This window comes from Dendrobates tinctorius, unplaced genomic scaffold (genome assembly GCF_039654945.1).
Source record: "Dendrobates tinctorius isolate UK_male_01 unplaced genomic scaffold, ASM3965494v1 ptg000178l, whole genome shotgun sequence".
In the NCBI taxonomy this organism is placed as follows: domain Eukaryota; kingdom Metazoa; phylum Chordata; class Amphibia; order Anura; family Dendrobatidae; genus Dendrobates; species Dendrobates tinctorius.
Genome location: NW_027361845.1, coordinates 1,276,840 through 1,293,303, shown reverse-complemented (window position 1 = coordinate 1,293,303; position 16,464 = coordinate 1,276,840). Strand labels below are relative to the sequence as shown.

At 32.6% G+C, this 16,464-nt stretch overlaps 8 non-coding genes across 8 annotated transcripts; all 8 read right to left on the bottom strand.

Moving 5' to 3' along the window:
* Positions 1 to 1,040: 1,040 nt before the first annotated feature.
* On the bottom strand, positions 1,041 to 1,112 carry TRNAW-CCA (transfer RNA tryptophan (anticodon CCA)). The gene has a single exon. It is a non-coding gene; the product is annotated as a tRNA-Trp (tRNA).
* Positions 1,113 to 4,015: 2,903 nt separating this feature from the next.
* TRNAW-CCA (transfer RNA tryptophan (anticodon CCA)) lies at positions 4,016 to 4,087 on the bottom strand. The gene has a single exon. It is a non-coding gene; the product is annotated as a tRNA-Trp (tRNA).
* Positions 4,088 to 5,503: 1,416 nt separating this feature from the next.
* TRNAW-CCA (transfer RNA tryptophan (anticodon CCA)) lies at positions 5,504 to 5,575 on the bottom strand. Its single transcript has one exon. It is a non-coding gene; the product is annotated as a tRNA-Trp (tRNA).
* A 2,782-nt stretch (positions 5,576 to 8,357) lies between these two features.
* Positions 8,358 to 8,429, bottom strand: TRNAW-CCA (transfer RNA tryptophan (anticodon CCA)). The gene has a single exon. It is a non-coding gene; the product is annotated as a tRNA-Trp (tRNA).
* A 1,417-nt stretch (positions 8,430 to 9,846) lies between these two features.
* Positions 9,847 to 9,918, bottom strand: TRNAW-CCA (transfer RNA tryptophan (anticodon CCA)). The gene has a single exon. It is a non-coding gene; the product is annotated as a tRNA-Trp (tRNA).
* A 1,416-nt stretch (positions 9,919 to 11,334) lies between these two features.
* TRNAW-CCA (transfer RNA tryptophan (anticodon CCA)) lies at positions 11,335 to 11,406 on the bottom strand. The gene has a single exon. It is a non-coding gene; the product is annotated as a tRNA-Trp (tRNA).
* A 1,416-nt stretch (positions 11,407 to 12,822) lies between these two features.
* On the bottom strand, positions 12,823 to 12,894 carry TRNAW-CCA (transfer RNA tryptophan (anticodon CCA)). The gene has a single exon. It is a non-coding gene; the product is annotated as a tRNA-Trp (tRNA).
* Positions 12,895 to 15,676: 2,782 nt separating this feature from the next.
* On the bottom strand, positions 15,677 to 15,748 carry TRNAW-CCA (transfer RNA tryptophan (anticodon CCA)). The gene has a single exon. It is a non-coding gene; the product is annotated as a tRNA-Trp (tRNA).
* Positions 15,749 to 16,464: the final 716 nt, after the last annotated feature.

The window sequence follows — 16,464 nt, the reverse complement described above, 5'->3', positions numbered from 1 at the left end:
GATAATCTATTGTCAGTTAGAATACGCAGTCTCTGTTTTCAATCTTAACCCAAACATCGATCAACTTTTAAAAGGATGAAAGAGATACTCGAACGTGACATAATTTAAACATGCATCATTCTGACCAGGAGTAAGGCGCACTACCGTCAGTGTATGAGGACAGCTGTAAAACTTGCTTGCTCCCATAATTCACTTGTAAAGTGCATGAGGAAATATACAGACACCATCTTGAAATTTGCTACTTTAAATCACAGTTTAGAAAAGTAATAACAAGGATGAATTAGGATCTTCACGTTCCGATTCAGGGATTTCCAGTTTAAAGTTTAGATTCTAGTAATAAGCCTGATTTTCTTACAAATTCAAAGATGACAATGGTATGAACAAAGCGATAGGTGTTCCTGGCATTTATTCCATTTATTAATGTTTTTAACTCAATTCCCAATAATATTTCTCATCAAAGTATTGTTGATAAGATTTTAATCTATAGAATTAAAAAAACTCTTTTTTAAAAACTGTTCTGACCTGTGTCAACAACGTTGTGTTAATCTATTTTCAGTTGGATTACCCAGTTTCTGTTTTCAATCTTAACCCAAACATCGATCAAGCTATAAAAATATGAAAGAGCTGCTTGACCATGACGTGATTTGAATACACAACTTTCTGATATGGATTCAGAAGCACTACAGTTGAATTAAGATCTTCACAATCAGATTCAGTGATTTCCAGTCAAAAATTAAGAAACTTGTAATAAACCGTCTTTTCTTACGAATTCAAAGATGGCAATGGTTAAATTAAATTAATAGGTGCTTATGGCATTAATTACATTTATTAATGTTTGGAACTCAATTCCCAATAACAATTCTTATCAAAGTCCTCTTGAAATGATTATAATCTGTAGAACTAAAAAATGCAGTTTCTTAAACACTGCAGCCTGGTAGCAACAAAGTCGAGTTAACTTTTGTCAAGTTGGACTACGCAGTTGCTGTTTTCAATAATAACCCAAACATCAATCAAGATATGAAAAGACATAAAGAGCTAATTGACCCCGACGTGATTTGAACACGCAACCTTCTGATCTGGAGTCAGACGCTCTACCGTTGCACCACGAGGTCAGTTGAAAAGTGTTGTTGCTCCCATACTTCACATGAAAAGTGCATGATAAAATATATGGACACCATCTTGAAATTTGCTACTTATAATCACAGTTTGGAACAGATATAAACAAGGATGAATTAAGGTCTTCACTTTCAGATTCAGGGATTTCCAATTAAAAATTTAGAATATAGTAATAAACCGTTTTTTCTTACAAATTCAAAGATGACAATGGTATGAACAAATTAATAGGTGTTTCTGACTTGCCACAAATTTTCTGTTTTGAACTCAGTTCCCAATGATATATCTCATCAAAGGATTGTTGAAAAGATTTTATTCAGTAGAAATAAAAAAGCAATTTTTCAAACACTTTCCTGACAGGTGGCAACAAGATCATGATAATCTATTGTCAGTTAGAATACGCAGTTTCTGTTTTCAATCTTAACCCAAACATCGATCAACTTTTAAAAAGATGAAAGAGATACTTGAACGTGACATAATTTAAACATGCATCATTCTGACCAGGAGTAAGGCGCACTACCGTCAGTGTATGAGGACAGCTGTAAAACTTGCTTGCTCCCATAATTCACTTGTAAAGTGCATGAGGAAATATACAGACACCATGTTGAAATTTGCTACTTTAAATCACAGTTTAGAAAAGTAATAACAAGGATGAATTAGGATCTTCACTTTCCGATTCAGGGATTTCCAGTTTAAAGTTTAGATTCTAGTAATAAGCCTGATTTTCTTACAAATTCAAAGATGACAATGGTATGAACAAAGCGATAGGTGTTCCTGGCATTTATTACATTTATTAATGTTTTTAACTCAATTCCCAATAATATTTCTCATCAAAGTATTGTTGATAAGATTTTAATCTATAGAATTAAAAAAACACTTTTTTAAAAACTGTTCTGACCTTTGTCAACAACGTTGTGTTAATCTATTTTCAGTTGGATTACCCAGTTTCTGTTTTCAATCTTAACCCAAACATCGATCAAGCTATAAATATATGAAAGAGCTGCTTGACCATGACGTGATTTGAATACACAACTTTCTGATATGGATTCAGAAGCACTACAGTTGAATTAAGATCTTCACAATCAGATTCAGTGATTTCCAGTCAAAAATTAAGAATCTGGTAATAAACCCTCTTTTCTTACAAATTCAAAGATGGCAATGGTAAAAATAAATTAATAGGTGCTTATGGCATTAATTACATTTATTAATGTTTGGAACTCAATTCCCAATAACAATTCTTATCAAAGTCCTCTTGAAACGATTATAATCTGTAGAACTAAAAAATGCAGTTTCTTAAACACTGCAGCCTGGTAGCAACAAAGTCGAGTTAACTTTTGTCAGTTGGACTATGCAGTTACTGTTTTCAATAATAACCCAAACATCAATCAAGATATGAAAAGACATAAAGAGCTAATCCACCCCGACATGATTTGAACACGCAACCTTCTGATCTGGAGTCAGACGCTCTACCGTTGCGCCACGAGGTCAGTTGAAAAGTGTTGTTGCTCCCATACTTCACATGAAAAGTGCATGATAAAATATATGGACACCATCTTGAAATTTGCTACTTATAATCACAGTTTGGAAAAGATATAAACAAGGATGAATTAAGGTCTTCACTTTCAGATTCAAGGATTTCCAATTCAAAATTTAGAATATAGTAATAAACCCTTTTTTCTTACAAATTCAAAGATGACAATGGTATGAACAAATTAATAGGGGTTTCTGACTTGCCACAAATTTCTGTTTTGAACTCAGTTCCCAATGATATATCTCATCAAAGGATTGTTGAAAAGATTTTATTAGGTAGAATTAAAAAAGCAATTTTTCAAACACTTTCCTGACAGGTGGCAACAAGATCATGATAATCTATTGTCAGGTAGAATACGCAGTTTCTGTTTTCAATCTTAACCCAAACATCGATCAACTTTTAAAAAGATGAAAGAGATACTTGAACGTGACATAATTTAAAGATGCATCATTCTGACCAGGAGTAAGGCGCACTACCGTCAGTGTATGAGGACAGCTGTAAAACTTGCTTGCTCCCATAATTCACTTGTAAAGTGCATGAGGAAATATACAGACACCATCTTGAAATTTGCTACTTTAAATCACAGTTTAGAAAAGTAATAACAAGGATGAATTAGGATCTTCACGTTCCGATTCAGGGATTTCCAGTTTAAAGTTTAGATTCTAGTAATAAGCCTGATTTTCTTACAAATTCAAAGATGACAATGGTATGAACAAAGCGATAGGTGTTCCTGGCATTTATTACATTTATTAATGTTTTTAACTCAATTCCCAATAATATTTCTCATCAAAGTATTGTTGATAAGATTTTAATCTATAGAATTAAAAAAATACTTTTTTAAAAACTGTTCTGACCTGTGTCAACAACGTTGTGTTAATCTATTTTCAGTTGGATTACCCAGTTTCTGTTTTCAATCTTAACCCAAACATTGATCAAGCTATAAAAATATGAAAGAGCTGCTTGATCATGATGTGATTTGAATACACAACTTTCTGATATGGATTAAGAAGCACTACAGTTGAATTAAGATCTTCACAATCTGCTTCAGTGATTTCCAGTCAAAAATTAAGAATCTGGTAATAAACCCTCTTTTCTTACAAATTCAAAGATGGCAATGGTAAAAATAAATTAATAGGTGCTTATGGCATTAATTACATTTATTAATGTTTGGAACTCAATTCCCAATAACAATTCTTATCAAAGTCCTCTTGAAACGATTATAATCTGTAGAACTAAAAACTGCAGTTTCTTAAACACTGCAGTCTGGTAGCAACAAAGTCGAGTTAACTTTTGTCAGTTGGACTACGCAGTTACTGTTTTCAATAATAACCCAAACATCAATCAAGATATGAAAAGACATAAAGAGCTGATTGACCCCGACGTGATTTGAACACGCAACCTTCTGAACTGGAGTCAGATGCGCTACCGTTGCACCACGAGGTCAGTTGAAAAGTGTTGTTGCTCCCATACTTCACATGAAAAGTGCATGATAAAATATATGGACACCATCTTGAAATTTGCTACTTATAATCACAGTTTGGAAAAGATATAAACAAGGATGAATAAAGGTCTTCACTTTCAGATTCAGGGATTTCCAATTAAAAATTTAGAATATAGTAATAAACCCTTTTTTCTTACAAATTCAAAGATGACAATGGTATGAACAAATTAATAGGTGTTTCTGACTTGCCACAAATTTTCTGTTTTGAACTCAGTTCCCAATGATATATCTCATCAAAGGATTGTTGAAAAGATTTTATTCAGTAGAATTAATAAAGCAATTTTTCAAACACTTTCCTGACAGGTGGCAACAAGATCATGATAATCTATTGTCAGTTAGATTACGCAGTTTCTGTTTTCAATCTTAACCCAAACATCGATCAACTTTTAAAAAGATGAAAGAGATACTTGAACGTGACATAATTTAAACATGCATCATTCTGACCAGGAGTAAGGCGCACTACCGTCAGTGTATGAGGACAGCTGTAAAACTTGCTTGCTCCCATAATTCACTTGTAAAGTGCATGAGGAAATATACAGACACCATCTTGAAATTTGCTACTTTAAATCACAGTTTAGAAAAGTAATAACAAGGATGAATTAGGATCTTCACTTTCCGATTCAGGGATTTCCAGTTTAAAGTTTAGATTCTAGTAATAAGCCTGATTTTCTTACAAATTCAAAGATGACAATGGTATGAACAAAGCGATAGGTGTTCCTGGCATTTATTACATTTATTAATGTTTTTAACTCAATTCCCAATAATATTTCTCATCAAAGTATTGTTGATAAGATTTTAATCTATAGAATTAAAAAAACACTTTTTTAAAAACTGTTCTGACCTTTGTCAACAACGTTGTGTTAATCTATTTTCAGTTGGATTACCCAGTTTCTGTTTTCAATCTTAACCCAAACATCGATCAAGCTATAAATATATGAAAGAGCTGCTTGACCATGACGTGATTTGAATACACAACTTTCTGATATGGATTCAGAAGCACTACAGTTGAATTAAGATCTTCACAATCAGATTCAGTGATTTCCAGTCAAAAATTAAGAATCTGGTAATAAACCCTCTTTTCTTACAAATTCAAAGATGGCAATGGTAAAAATAAATTAATAGGTGCTTATGGCATTAATTACATTTATTAATGTTTGGAACTCAATTCCCAATAACAATTCTTATCAAAGTCCTCTTGAAACGATTATAATCTGTAGAACTAAAAAATGCAGTTTCTTAAACACTGCAGTCTGGTAGCAACAAAGTCGAGTTAACTTTTGTCAGTTGGACTACGCAGTTACTGTTTTCAATAATAACCCAAACATCAATCAAGATATGAAAAGACATAAAGAGCTGATTGACCCCGACGTGATTTGAACACGCAACCTTCTGAACTGGAGTCAGATGCGCTACCTTTGCACCACGAGGTCAGTTGAAAAGTGTTGTTGCTCCCATACTTCACATGAAAAGTGCATGATAAAATATATGGACACCATCTTGAAATTTGCTACTTATAATCACAGTTTGGAAAAGATATAAACAAGGATGAATAGAGGTCTTCACTTTCAGATTCAGGGATTTCCAATTAAAAATTTAGAATATAGTAATAAACCCTTTTTTCTTACAAATTCAAAGATGACAATGGTATGAACAAATTAATAGGTGTTTCTGACTTGCCACAAATTTTCTGTTTTGAACTCAGTTCCCAATGATATATCTCATCAAAGGATTGTTGAAAAGATTTTATTCGGTAGAATTAAAAAAGCAATTTTTCAAACACTTTCCTGACAGGTGTCAACAAGATCATGATCATCCATTGTCAGTTAGAATACGCAGTTTCTGTTTTCAATCTTAACCCAAACATCGATCAACTTTTAAAAGTATGAAAGAGATACTTGAACGTGACATAATTTAAACATGCATCATTCTGACCAGGAGTAAGGCGCACTACCGTCAGTGTATGAGGACAGCTATAAAATTTGCTTGCTCCCATAATTCACTTGTAAAGTGCATGAGGAAATATACAGACACCATCTTGAAATTTGCTACTTTAAATCACAGTTTAGAAAAGTAATAACAAGGATGAATTAGGATCTTCACGTTCCGATTCAGGGATTTCCAGTTTAAAGTTTAGATTCTAGTAATATGCCTGATTTTCTTACAAATTCAAAGATGACAATGGTATGAACAAAGCGATAGGTGTTCCTGGCATTTATTACATTTATTAATGTTTTTAACTCAATTCCCAATAATATTTCTCATCAAAGTATTGTTGATAAGATTTTAATCTATAGAATTAAAAAAACACTTTTTTAAAAACTGTTCTGACCTGTGTCAACAACGTTGTGTTAATCTATTTTCAGTTGGAATACCCAGTTTCTGTTTTCAATCTTAGCCCAAACATCGATCAAGCTATAAAAATATGAAAGAGCTGCTTGACCATGATGTGATTTGAATACACAACTTTCTGATATGGATTCAGAAGCACTACAGTTGAATTAAGATCTTCACAATCAGATTCAGTGATTTCCAGTCAAAAATTAAGAATCTGGTAATAAACCCTCTTTTCTTACAAATTCAAAGATGGCAATGGTAAAAATAAATTAATAGGTACATATGGCATTAATTACATTTATTAATGTTTGGAACTCAATTCCCAATAACAATTCTTATCAAAGTCCTCTTGAAACGATTATAATCTGTAGAACTAAAAAATGCAGTTTCTTAAACACTGCAGTCTGATAGCAACAAAGTCGAGTTAACTTTTGTCAAGTTGGACTACGCAGTTACTGTTTTCAATAATAACCCAAACATCAATCAAGATATGAAAAGACATAAAGAGCTGATTGACCCCGACGTGATTTGAACACGCAACCTTCTGATCTGGAGTTTGGAAAAGATATAAACAAGGATGAATTAAGGTCTTCACTTTCAGATTCAGGGATTTCCAATTCAAAATTTAGAATATAGTAAAAAACCCTTTTTTCTTACAAATTCAAAGATGACAATGGTATGAACAAATTAATAGGGGTTTCTGACTTGCCCCAAATTTTCTGTTTTGAACTCAGTTGCCAATGATATATCTCATCAAAGGATTGTTGAAAAGATTTTATTCGGTAGAATTAAAAAAGCAATTTTTCAAACACTTTCCTGACAGGTGGCAACAAGATCATGATAATCTATTGTCAGTTAGAATACGCAGTTTCTGTTTTCAATCTTAACCCAAACATCGATCAACTTTTAAAAAGATGAAAGAGATACTTGAACGTGACATAATTTAAACATGCATCATTCTGACCAGGAGTAAGGCGCACTACCGTCAGTGTATGAGGACAGCTGTAAAACTTGCTTGCTCCCATTATTCAGTTGTAAAGTGCATGAGGAAATATACAGACACCATCTTGAAATTTGCTACTTTAAATCACAGTTTAGAAAAGTAATAACAAGGATGAATTAGGATCTTCACGTTACGATTCAGGGATTTCCAGTTTAAAGTTTAGATTCTAGTAATAAGACAGATTTTCTTACAAAATCAAAGATGACAATGGTATGAACAAAGCGATAGGTGTTCCTGGCATTTATTACATTTATTAATGTTTTTAACTCAATTCCCAATAATATTTCTCATCAAAGTATTGTTGATAAGATTTTAATCTATAGAATTAAAAAAACACTTTTTTAAAAACTGTTCTGACCTGTGTCATCAACGTTGTGTTAATCTATTTTCAGTTGGATTACCCAGTTTCTGTTTTCAATCTTAACCCAAACATCAATCAAGCTATAAAAATATGAAAGAGCTGCTTGACCATGATGTGATTTGAATACACAACTTTCTGATATGGATTCAGAAGCACTACAGTTGAATTAAGATCTTCACAATCAGATTCAGTGATTTCCAGTCAAAAATTAAGAATCTGGTAATAAACCCTCTTTTCTTACAAATTCAAAGATGGCAATGGTAAAAATAAATTAATAGGTGCTTATGGCATTAATTACATTTATTAATGTTTGGAACTCAATTCCCAATAACAATTCTTATCAAAGTCCTCTTGAAACGATTATAATCTGTAGAACTAAAAAATGCAGTTTCTTAAACACTGCAGCCTGGTAGCAACAAAGTCGAGTTAACTTTTGTCAGTTGGACTACGCAGTTACTGTTTTCAATAATAACCCAAACATCAATCAAGATATGAAAAGACATAAAGAGCTAATTGACCCCGACGTGATTTGAACACGCAACCTTCTGATATGGAGTCAGACGCGCTACCGTTGCGCCACGAGGTCAGTTGAAAAGTGTTGTTGCTCCCATACTTCACATGAAAAGTGCATGATAAAATATATGGACACCATCTTGAAATTTGCTACTTATAATCACAGTTTGGAAAAGAAATAAACAAGGATGAATAAAGGTATTCACTTTCAGATTCAGGGATTTCCAATTAAAAATTTAGAATATAGTAATAAACCCTTTTTTCTTACAAATTCAAAGATGACAATGGTATGAACAAATTAATAGGGGTTTCTGACTTGCCCCAAATTTTCTGTTTTGAACTCAGTTGCCAATGATATATCTCATCAAAGGATTGTTGAAAAGATTTTATTCGGTAGAATTAAAAAAGCAATTTTTCAAACACTTTCCTGACAGGTGGCAACAAGATCATGATAATCTATTGTCAGTTAGAATACGCAGTTTCTGTTTTCAATCTTAACCCAAACATCGATCAACTTTTAAAAAGATGAAAGAGATACTTGAACGTGACATAATTTAAACATGCATCATTCTGACCAGGAGTAAGGCGCACTACCGTCAGTGTATGAGGACAGCTGTAAAACTTGCTTGCTCCCATAATAAACTTGTAAAGTGCATGAGGAAATATACAGACACCATCTTGAAATTTGCTACTTTAAATCACAGTTTAGAAAAGTAATAACAAGGATGAATTAGGATCTTCACTTTCCGATTCAGGGATTTCCAGTTTAAAGTTTAGATTCTAGTAATAAGCCTGATTTTCTTACAAATTCAAAGATGACAATGGTATGAACAAAGCGATAGGTGTTCCTGGCATTTATTACATTTATTAATGTTTTTAACTCAATTCCCAATAATATTTCTCATCAAAGTATTGTTGATAAGATTTTAATCTATAGAATTAAAAAAACACTTTTTTAAAAACTGTTCTGACCTGTGTCAACAATGTTGTGTTAATCTATTTTCAGTTGGATTACCCAGTTTCTGCTTTCAATCTTAACCCAAACATCGATCAAGCTATAAAAATATGAAAGAGCTGCTTGACCATGACGTGATTTGAATACACAACTTTCTGATATGGATTCAGAAGCACTACAGTTGAATTAAGATCTTCACAATCAGATTCAGTGAATTCCAGTCAAAAATTAAGAATCTGGTAATAAACCCTCTTTTCTTACAAATTCAAAGATGGCAATGGTAAAAATAAATTAATAGGTGCTTATGGCATTAATTACATTTATTAATGTTTGGAACTCAATTCCCAATAACAATTCTTATCAAAGTCCTCTTGAAATGATTATAATCTGTAGAACTAAAAAATGCAGTTTCTTAAACACTGCAGCCTGGTAGCAACAAAGTCGAGTTAACTTTTGTCAAGTTGGACTACGCAGTTGCTGTTTTCAATAATAACCCAAACATCAATCAAGATATGAAAAGACATAAAGAGCTAATTGACCCCGACGTGATTTGAACACGCAACCTTCTGATCTGGAGTCAGACGCTCTACCGTTGCACCACGAGGTCAGTTGAAAAGTGTTGTTGCTCCCGTACTTCACATGAAAAGTGCATGATAAAATATATGGACACCATCTTGAAATTTGCTACTTATAATCACAGTTTGGAACAGATATAAACAAGGATGAATTAAGGTCTTCACTTTCAGATTCAGGGATTTCCAATTAAAAATTTAGAATATAGTAATAAACCGTTTTTTCTTACAAATTCAAAGATGACAATGGTATGAACAAATTAATAGGTGTTTCTGACTTGCCACAAATTTTCTGTTTTGAACTCAGTTCCCAATGATATATCTCATCAAAGGATTGTTGAAAAGATTTTATTCAGTAGAAATAAAAAAGCAATTTTTCAAACACTTTACTGACAGGTGGCAACAAGATCATGATAATCTATTGTCAGTTAGAATACGCAGTTTCTGTTTTCAATCTTAACCCAAACATCGATCAACTTTTAAAAAGATGAAAGAGATACTTGAACGTGACATAATTTAAACATGCATCATTCTGACCAGGAGTAAGGCGCACTACCGTCAGTGTATGAGGACAGCTGTAAAACTTGCTTGCTCCCATAATTCACTTGTAAAGTGCATGAGGAAATATACAGACACCATGTTGAAATTTGCTACTTTAAATCACAGTTTAGAAAAGTAATAACAAGGATGAATTAGGATCTTCACTTTCCGATTCAGGGATTTCCAGTTTAAAGTTTAGATTCTAGTAATAAGCCTGATTTTCTTACAAATTCAAAGATGACAATGGTATGAACAAAGCGATAGGTGTTCCTGGCATTTATTACATTTATTAATGTTTTTAACTCAATTCCCAATAATATTTCTCATCAAAGTATTGTTGATAAGATTTTAATCTATAGAATTAAAAAAACACTTTTTTAAAAACTGTTCTGACCTTTGTCAACAACGTTGTGTTAATCTATTTTCAGTTGGATTACCCAGTTTCTGTTTTCAATCTTAACCCAAACATCGATCAAGCTATAAATATATGAAAGAGCTGCTTGACCATGACGTGATTTGAATACACAACTTTCTGATATGGATTCAGAAGCACTACAGTTGAATTAAGATCTTCACAATCAGATTCAGTGATTTCCAGTCAAAAATTAAGAATCTGGTAATAAACCCTCTTTTCTTACAAATTCAAAGATGGCAATGGTAAAAATAAATTAATAGGTGCTTATGGCATTAATTACATTTATTAATGTTTGGAACTCAATTCCCAATAACAATTCTTATCAAAGTCCTCTTGAAACGATTATAATCTGTAGAACTAAAAAATGCAGTTTCTTAAACACTGCAGTCTGGTAGCAACAAAGTCGAGTTAACTTTTGTCAGTTGGACTACGCAGTTACTGTTTTCAATAATAACCCAAACATCAATCAAGATATGAAAAGACATAAAGAGCTGATTGACCCCGACGTGATTTGAACACGCAACCTTCTGAACTGGAGTCAGATGCGCTACCGTTGCACCACGAGGTCAGTTGAAAAGTGTTGTTGCTCCCATACTTCACATGAAAAGTGCATGATAAAATATATGGACACCATCTTGAAATTTGCTACTTATAATCACAGTTTGGAAAAGATATAAACAAGGATGAATAAAGGTCTTCACTTTCAGATTCAGGGATTTCCAATTAAAAATTTAGAATATAGTAATAAACCCTTTTTTCTTACAAATTCAAAGATGACAATGGTATGAACAAATTAATAGGTGTTTCTGACTTGCCACAAATTTTCTGTTTTGAACTCAGTTCCCAATGATATATCTCATCAAAGGATTGTTGAAAAGATTTTATTCAGTAGAATTAATAAAGCAATTTTTCAAACACTTTCCTGACAGGTGGCAACAAGATCATGATAATCTATTGTCAGTTAGATTACGCAGTTTCTGTTTTCAATCTTAACCCAAACATCGATCAACTTTTAAAAAGATGAAAGAGATACTTGAACGTGACATAATTTAAACATGCATCATTCTGACCAGGAGTAAGGCGCACTACCGTCAGTGTATGAGGACAGCTGTAAAACTTGCTTGCTCCCATAATTCACTTGTAAAGTGCATGAGGAAATATACAGACACCATCTTGAAATTTGCTACTTTAAATCACAGTTTAGAAAAGTAATAACAAGGATGAATTAGGATCTTCACTTTCCGATTCAGGGATTTCCAGTTTAAAGTTTAGATTCTAGTAATAAGCCTGATTTTCTTACAAATTCAAAGATGACAATGGTATGAACAAAGCGATAGGTGTTCCTGGCATTTATTACATTTATTAATGTTTTTAACTCAATTCCCAATAATATTTCTCATCAAAGTATTGTTGATAAGATTTTAATCTATAGAATTAAAAAAACACTTTTTTAAAAACTGTTCTGACCTTTGTCAACAACGTTGTGTTAATCTATTTTCAGTTGGATTACCCAGTTTCTGTTTTCAATCTTAACCCAAACATCGATCAAGCTATAAATATATGAAAGAGCTGCTTGACCATGACGTGATTTGAATACACAACTTTCTGATATGGATTCAGAAGCACTACAGTTGAATTAAGATCTTCACAATCAGATTCAGTGATTTCCAGTCAAAAATTAAGAATCTGGTAATAAACCCTCTTTTCTTACAAATTCAAAGATGGCAATGGTAAAAATAAATTAATAGGTGCTTATGGCATTAATTACATTTATTAATGTTTGGAACTCAATTCCCAATAACAATTCTTATCAAAGTCCTCTTGAAACGATTATAATCTGTAGAACTAAAAAATGCAGTTTCTTAAACACTGCAGTCTGGTAGCAACAAAGTCGAGTTAACTTTTGTCAGTTGGACTACGCAGTTACTGTTTTCAATAATAACCCAAACATCAATCAAGATATGAAAAGACATAAAGAGCTGATTGACCCCGACGTGATTTGAACACGCAACCTTCTGAACTGGAGTCAGATGCGCTACCGTTGCACCACGAGGTCAGTTGAAAAGTGTTGTTGCTCCCATACTTCACATGAAAAGTGCATGATAAAATATATGGACACCATCTTGAAATTTGCTACTTATAATCACAGTTTGGAAAAGATATAAACAAGGATGAATAGAGGTCTTCACTTTCAGATTCAGGGATTTCCAATTAAAAATTTAGAATATAGTAATAAACCCTTTTTTCTTACAAATTCAAAGATGACAATGGTATGAACAAATTAATAGGTGTTTCTGACTTGCCACAAATTTTCTGTTTTGAACTCAGTTCCCAATGATATATCTCATCAAAGGATTGTTGAAAAGATTTTATTCGGTAGAATTAAAAAAGCAATTTTTCAAACACTTTCCTGACAGGTGGCAACAAGATCATGATCATCCATTGTCAGTTAGAATACGCAGTTTCTGTTTTCAATCTTAACCCAAACATCGATCAACTTTTAAAAGTATGAAAGAGATACTTGAACGTGACATAATTTAAACATGCATCATTCTGACCAGGAGTAAGGCGCACTACCGTCAGTGTATGAGGACAGCTATAAAATTTGCTTGCTCCCATAATTCACTTGTAAAGTGCATGAGGAAATATACAGACACCATCTTGAAATTTGCTACTTTAAATCACAGTTTAGAAAAGTAATAACAAGGATGAATTAGGATCTTCACGTTCCGATTCAGGGATTTCCAGTTTAAAGTTTAGATTCTAGTAATATGCCTGATTTTCTTACAAATTCAAAGATGACAATGGTATGAACAAAGCGATAGGTGTTCCTGGCATTTATTACATTTATTAATGTTTTTAACTCAATTCCCAATAATATTTCTCATCAAAGTATTGTTGATAAGATTTTAATCTATAGAATTAAAAAAACACTTTTTTAAAAACTGTTCTGACCTGTGTCAACAACGTTGTGTTAATCTATTTTCAGTTGGAATACCCAGTTTCTGTTTTCAATCTTAGCCCAAACATCGATCAAGCTATAAAAATATGAAAGAGCTGCTTGACCATGATGTGATTTGAATACACAACTTTCTGATATGGATTCAGAAGCACTACAGTTGAATTAAGATCTTCACAATCAGATTCAGTGATTTCCAGTCAAAAATTAAGAATCTGGTAATAAACCCTCTTTTCTTACAAATTCAAAGATGGCAATGGTAAAAATAAATTAATAGGTACATATGGCATTAATTACATTTATTAATGTTTGGAACTCAATTCCCAATAACAATTCTTATCAAAGTCCTCTTGAAACGATTATAATCTGTAGAACTAAAAAATGCAGTTTCTTAAACACTGCAGTCTGATAGCAACAAAGTCGAGTTAACTTTTGTCAAGTTGGACTACGCAGTTACTGTTTTCAATAATAACCCAAACATCAATCAAGATATGAAAAGACATAAAGAGCTGATTGACCCCGACGTGATTTGAACACGCAACCTTCTGATCTGGAGTTTGGAAAAGATATAAACAAGGATGAATTAAGGTCTTCACTTTCAGATTCAGGGATTTCCAATTCAAAATTTAGAATATAGTAAAAAACCCTTTTTTCTTACAAATTCAAAGATGACAATGGTATGAACAAATTAATAGGGGTTTCTGACTTGCCCCAAATTTTCTGTTTTGAACTCAGTTGCCAATGATATATCTCATCAAAGGATTGTTGAAAAGATTTTATTCGGTAGAATTAAAAAAGCAATTTTTCAAACACTTTCCTGACAGGTGGCAACAAGATCATGATAATCTATTGTCAGTTAGAATACGCAGTTTCTGTTTTCAATCTTAACCCAAACATCGATCAACTTTTAAAAAGATGAAAGAGATACTTGAACGTGACATAATTTAAACATGCATCATTCTGACCAGGAGTAAGGCGCACTACCGTCAGTGTATGAGGACAGCTGTAAAACTTGCTTGCTCCCATTATTCAGTTGTAAAGTGCATGAGGAAATATACAGACACCATCTTGAAATTTGCTACTTTAAATCACAGTTTAGAAAAGTAATAACAAGGATGAATTAGGATCTTCACGTTACGATTCAGGGATTTCCAGTTTAAAGTTTAGATTCTAGTAATAAGACAGATTTTCTTACAAAATCAAAGATGACAATGGTATGAACAAAGCGATAGGTGTTCCTGGCATTTATTACATTTATTAATGTTTTTAACTCAATTCCCAATAATATTTCTCATCAAAGTATTGTTGATAAGATTTTAATCTATAGAATTAAAAAAACACTTTTTTAAAAACTGTTCTGACCTGTGTCATCAACGTTGTGTTAATCTATTTTCAGTTGGATTACCCAGTTTCTGTTTTCAATCTTAACCCAAACATCAATCAAGCTATAAAAATATGAAAGAGCTGCTTGACCATGATGTGATTTGAATACACAACTTTCTGATATGGATTCAGAAGCACTACAGTTGAATTAAGATCTTCACAATCAGATTCAGTGATTTCCAGTCAAAAATTAAGAATCTGGTAATAAACCCTCTTTTCTTACAAATTCAAAGATGGCAATGGTAAAAATAAATTAATAGGTGCTTATGGCATTAATTACATTTATTAATGTTTGGAACTCAATTCCCAATAACAATTCTTATCAAAGTCCTCTTGAAACGATTATAATCTGTAGAACTAAAAAATGCAGTTTCTTAAACACTGCAGCCTGGTAGCAACAAAGTCGAGTTAACTTTTGTCAGTTGGACTACGCAGTTACTGTTTTCAATAATAACCCAAACATCAATCAAGATATGAAAAGACATAAAGAGCTAATTGACCCCGACGTGATTTGAACACGCAACCTTCTGATATGGAGTCAGACGCGCTACCGTTGCGCCACGAGGTCAGTTGAAAAGTGTTGTTGCTCCCATACTTCACATGAAAAGTGCATGATAAAATATATGGACACCATCTTGAAATTTGCTACTTATAATCACAGTTTGGAAAAGAAATAAACAAGGATGAATAAAGGTATTCACTTTCAGATTCAGGGATTTCCAATTAAAAATTTAGAATATAGTAATAAACCCTTTTTTCTTACAAATTCAAAGATGACAATGGTATGAACAAATTAATAGGGGTTTCTGACTTGCCCCAAATTTTCTGTTTTGAACTCAGTTGCCAATGATATATCTCATCAAAGGATTGTTGAAAAGATTTTATTCGGTAGAATTAAAAAAGCAATTTTTCAAACACTTTCCTGACAGGTGGCAACAAGATCATGATAATCTATTGTCAGTTAGAATACGCAGTTTCTGTTTTCAATCTTAACCCAAACATCGATCAACTTTTAAAAAGATGAAAGAGATACTTGAACGTGACATAATTTAAACATGCATCATTCTGACCAGGAGTAAGGCGCACTACCGTCAGTGTATGAGGACAGCTGTAAAACTTGCTTGCTCCCATAATAAACTTGTAAAGTGCATGAGGAAATATACAGACACCATCTTGAAATTTGCTACTTTAAATCACAGTTTAGAAAAGTAATAACAAGGATGAATTAGGATCTTCACTTTCCGATTCAGGGATTTCCAGTTTAAAGTTTAGATTCTAGTAATA